General features: G+C 45.8%; 1 non-coding gene across 1 annotated transcript; it reads right to left on the minus strand.

Annotated features, from left to right (window-relative positions):
* Nucleotides 1-1,087: 1,087 nt before the first annotated feature.
* TRNAS-AGA (transfer RNA serine (anticodon AGA)) lies at nt 1,088-1,169 on the minus strand. Its single transcript has one exon. It is a non-coding gene; the product is annotated as a tRNA-Ser (tRNA).
* Between the last annotated feature and the right edge of the window lie 3,530 nt (nt 1,170-4,699).

Raw genomic sequence — 4,699 nt, forward strand, 5'->3', positions numbered from 1 at the left:
ATCCAGGGAAATTTAATTTGTCTTTTTTAGTCTTTAAGAGAACAAACTCATAAATGCACAGTTTTGCAGTGCACTCAAAAACATGAACATCACCATGAAGACCCATGTGTATTAAAGGAATCAAGATTGGAAGCTAAAATATTTTTTACATATCTCTCATTGGCATGCATGAAGCAAAAAAAAAAGCAAAGTGAGAAGGCAGCTAGCTTGATTAATGAGGAGGGAAGGGAAACGACACATCTTTATGGTCATGAATGTCAGCCATTATATCGCACTGAAAGCCATTTTGCGCGATCTCGGAGCTGGAAAAAAAAAAAGTCTATAGATCTACAAACCAGTTCTGGCGGTGACGCCAATTAGCACGAATTCGAGTGAATCCGGCTGGATAAAATTAAATTCTCTAGTTATACGCGTCAAAACTACGTCATCGTGGGAGTCTCCGGGTTTTTTCTGCCCGCAAAGCACGCCACACAAGCGTTCTTTGCATCCCACCGCCATCGGAGTGTGCTCAGTTTTACAACACCAAAGCCACGTGCTGAGCCACTGCTTCGGGATAGTCTGACTGGATCCGAAGGAGTTCGAGTGAGCTCTGGAGCGCTTGGCTGCTGCTGATTCCGAGTGCCAGTGAGCCCGGCTGGGTCTCATATTGTGACGAGTCTGAGTTTCGTATATTTACGACCGCTGTTTGGAAGCGGCGATGTTTACAATGTTCCAGTGATAACCGTAATTAAACAGCTTATTAGCCGTTAGGGTAGCCTATACTCAAAAGAGAAGCGAATAATGTTGAGACACGTGTCATTCATGCCCATTTACTTCGTTGTCGAAAAATGACTTCGCCGCAAGGATCACTACTGAAACCTGCAGGTTTTTTTTTTTTTTCAGGAGTTCGAGAGCTTGCAAAGCACTGTTGGAGCGGGCACGCCGTGAAGGCTAGGTACGAGCCTGTGCTGCTCCAATATGCTGTCACGCCACAACAGCGGCGTCCGGGGGCAACACGAGTTTCTGAGCCGAAAAGAAATTAAGTATGACACAGACAATGCGGATCCTGTCTGAATTCTGCTGTCCTAAAAAAAAAAAAAAAGTTTTGCGCAGTCGACAGGATTCGAACCTGTGCGGGGAGACCCCAATGGATTTCTAGTCCATCGCCTTAACCACTCGGCCACGACTGCTTTTTTTTTTTTTTCTTTATTGCCTTTTCACAAACGCAAACAAAAAGATCAATTACACGACATGTACATATTCTAAAAACACCAGCCACAGCTCGGCCAGTGTAAGGTGTTTAGAAGGGCTTCACAGAAGCCAATTGGTCTAGTACAGGAAGCCATTCCGGGGGTTCACATAGTGCTCTGAACAAGTCGCGTGTGTATATAATGCTCTCAACAAAATAGTGTCTTGCTGAGTGAGCCTGTATATGACAATGTCTGATGTCCATTCTCGTCTTCCATACGCTGTGCATGCAAAGCAGCATTAGCATATCACTCGGTATCACACCATGTATTCGAGGCTTCACTTTTTTCAGCAGTGAAGTTAAGGTCTTAGCGTACGCGGACGACATAGCCGTGTTTTGCACTGATGCTAGAAGCGTGCAGGAAGTTGTCAGTGTTGCTAAGGTGTTCTGCACAGCAACTGGTAGCGTGATCTGTTGGTCGAAATGCCTTGGATTTTGGCATGGCAACTGGCAGAGCACCCCCGAGGTGTACTGTAATATGAATTGGACCGTCTCCCCCGGAAATTACCTCGGTGTCCCGCTAAATAACTACCTCAATGCTGATGAATATTGGTCTGAGGAAAATAAACGCGTCAAAAATGCTACCGATAAATGGGGTGGCCATAACTTCTCAATGTTCGCAAGAGCTTCCGTTTGTAATATGTTTTTAATTGCAAAAGTGTTCTACGTGTTGCAAGTGATGGCCATGACAAGAACTTCGGTTCAAAAAATCCACCGAGTGTTTGCGACCTTTATTTGGGGATCGCAATGGGAGCGCACAAGCCGCTGCAATTTGTTTCACAAGGTGAAAAATGGTGGGCTAGGGCTCTCACACCTGTTTTTCAAGCAGCTAGTAAGCAGATTCTTCTTTGTGCGGGACCAAACTGATGTGTTTTTGAGAACTGTGATCCAAGCACGATTGCAGGATTATCTATCTGACTTTGTCGTGTCATCTGTTTCTTTTGGAGCTGGACCGCTCAGTCCTTATTTGCGTGAAGTGGTTACTTCTGTACGCCTGCTCAAGGCAAGGTTCTCATATGAATACTTGTGTGATGTCACGAAAAAGCGTTTGTATTCTGATATTCTCGATGTATTTTTACCATTACCGGTTTACCGAGCTGCCTACAGGCTAGGTCCTGAGCGCGATGTGCTAAAGCGCGTTAAAAAAATGCCAGTGAGACCCTCTGCTAAAACGTTCTTTTTTCAATTACATACTGACACTCTCCCTGTAAAGCCATGGTTACAAAGCAAAGGTCTTTCTGTACCTTGGTCGGTAAACTGCTTAATCTGTAATAAGCCAGAATCAATTGAGCATATTTTTATTGACTGCCATGACGCCGTATTTCTGTGGGACGTCCTACAAAGAACACTTAAAAAAGAATTGCCGATAAGCCCTTTTGGAATCCGGTTTCTTCCACGTGCAGAAACAGGCCACGACTGCTGGACGGCTACGTGGCGAGGCGGCGCGGTTCTGAACAGGTGCAGCTATTTTTTTCTGTCTTTTAGCCGAGACGGAGAATTGCCGAAGCCCCGGTAAAAACGCATATGATGGCTTCGCGTTCGCACTTGCTTTATGGTGGCCGTTATTGTTTAGTCCTCCGTTACAAACGCGCATTTTGGGAAGCCTAAGTCGCCTTACCGCGCACGCGCGTTTTAGCGCCTTGCGGTGTGGGTTTCATTCCCGCATGCCGCCGACAAATGTTCGCGTTTGAAAAGAAGCTTTCTTTCTCTGATTTCCCGGCTTTCGACGTGGCGTCCTGTCTGCCGTTGGGTCAGTGGTGATCTCGGCGGATATGCTATTGGCGCTAAATACCCAGCAATAACATGCGCTGCTCTTTCCGCTAACCTCGCGTTTGCCTTTCCGGGCTTCGGTGATCTGCGCTGCAATTACGTCATAAGTGAATACGTAAACGCGATGTCAAGGTACCCTAGCTGGCTTATGTAACCCGTGTATGCTGACCAATTACGTATGTCCATCTTTCTGCCTAACAAAAAAAAAATAAGTAATAAACACCTGCTCACGGACATCTCTAAAGTGCATTGAACTGTCAGTTGAATGCATGCGAATTATATTGACGGGATTCCTTGACTTGCTTTAACTTCTTTGGTTTGGACACTCGGTACACTCTTAAGCAAAATTACACCCTTTTGCCACGCAACGATAATCGTCATCTGTCTAGTCCGCATTTCCTTTCTTTAACGCGGCGAGCCCGGTACTTCCAAGTCACGAACGGCATGCCCGTTATCAGCATGACAGAACATTCTCGACAGGAAAGTAGCGAGCGCAGCGTTTTCAAGAAAGGAAACTCATCAAGGCAGATGACGATTATCGTTGTGTGGCAGAAGGGGCACTCCAAAGGGTGTAAACTCTTCTTAGAGTGTAATCGTCATCTGCCTTGTCCACATTTCCTTTAACGCTGAGAGCCCGGTGCTTCCTAGTCACAAACGGCACACGCATTATCAGAATGACAGAGCATTCTCGACAGGAAAGTAACGAGCGCAGCGTTTTAAAGAAAGGAAACGCAAGCAAGACAGATGACGATTATTGTTTGGGGGAAGATAAGCTCCAAAGGATGCGAACTTTGTTTAGAGTGAGGTTTTATTACATCTGTAGCAGTCTAGCATTGCCTATCTGGACTTTGTGTTCTGTCTCCATATTATTATTCATTTCAATTGTTTTTTTTTATATATTTCCCTGGTGAGCTAGTGACAGCGATGTGCTCATGAAGAGAAGGAATCCACTATGACTCGCACTTAGCCATTCGGCTCAACGAAGTTTCCACAAAACAATGCAACGCAATAAAGATGCATACTCAGCGGTCTCAACCGCCTAGCGATTCCCGGCCACAGCGGCCGCATTTCGATGGAGGCGAAATGCAAAAAAAAAGGAAGAAAGAAAGAAACACGCTCTTGTACAGCGCATTGGGTGCACGTTGAAGAACCCCAGGTGGCCAAATTAATCTGGAATCCCCCCAATATGACGTGCCTCACAAACAGATTGTGGTTGTGGCACGTGACACCACAGAACTACATTTTTTTTTTAGCCGCTTAGCGGGCACTTCACGAAGCGACGTCTCTGCAAATACGTTTCGCAGCGTTTGGAGATGCACAAGGACTCGTTAAATATCAGTCGCGATGTTTTTTGCTCTTCGTAAGCTTTTGCGTCAGAGCAGAAAGTTCTGATGTGACGCATATGCGCAGCCATTCAGGTGATCCGGAGAAGCTGTTAGGAAAATTCTTAAGATTGCCGAAGTTGCACGCCTCTTATGATGACAGTCTCCTGATGACAGCCTCTGCTCATTCGCCCACGGATATCATCGCACATACATCACTTCAAACTTTCACTTGTCGTTGAAAGGACTACGCTTTCCCATCTCAAGACGACTGCGCGTTTTACTCCATGATTACCGAATGCTTCACCAGCAAAATGTTGCACATATTACGGAAGGGCAAGGCTGCGCCTGGGTGGTTTTAACGTAAGCCCCGTGTCGT

Source organism: Dermacentor albipictus, chromosome 5, assembly GCF_038994185.2.
Source record: "Dermacentor albipictus isolate Rhodes 1998 colony chromosome 5, USDA_Dalb.pri_finalv2, whole genome shotgun sequence".
Taxonomy (NCBI): domain Eukaryota; kingdom Metazoa; phylum Arthropoda; class Arachnida; order Ixodida; family Ixodidae; genus Dermacentor; species Dermacentor albipictus.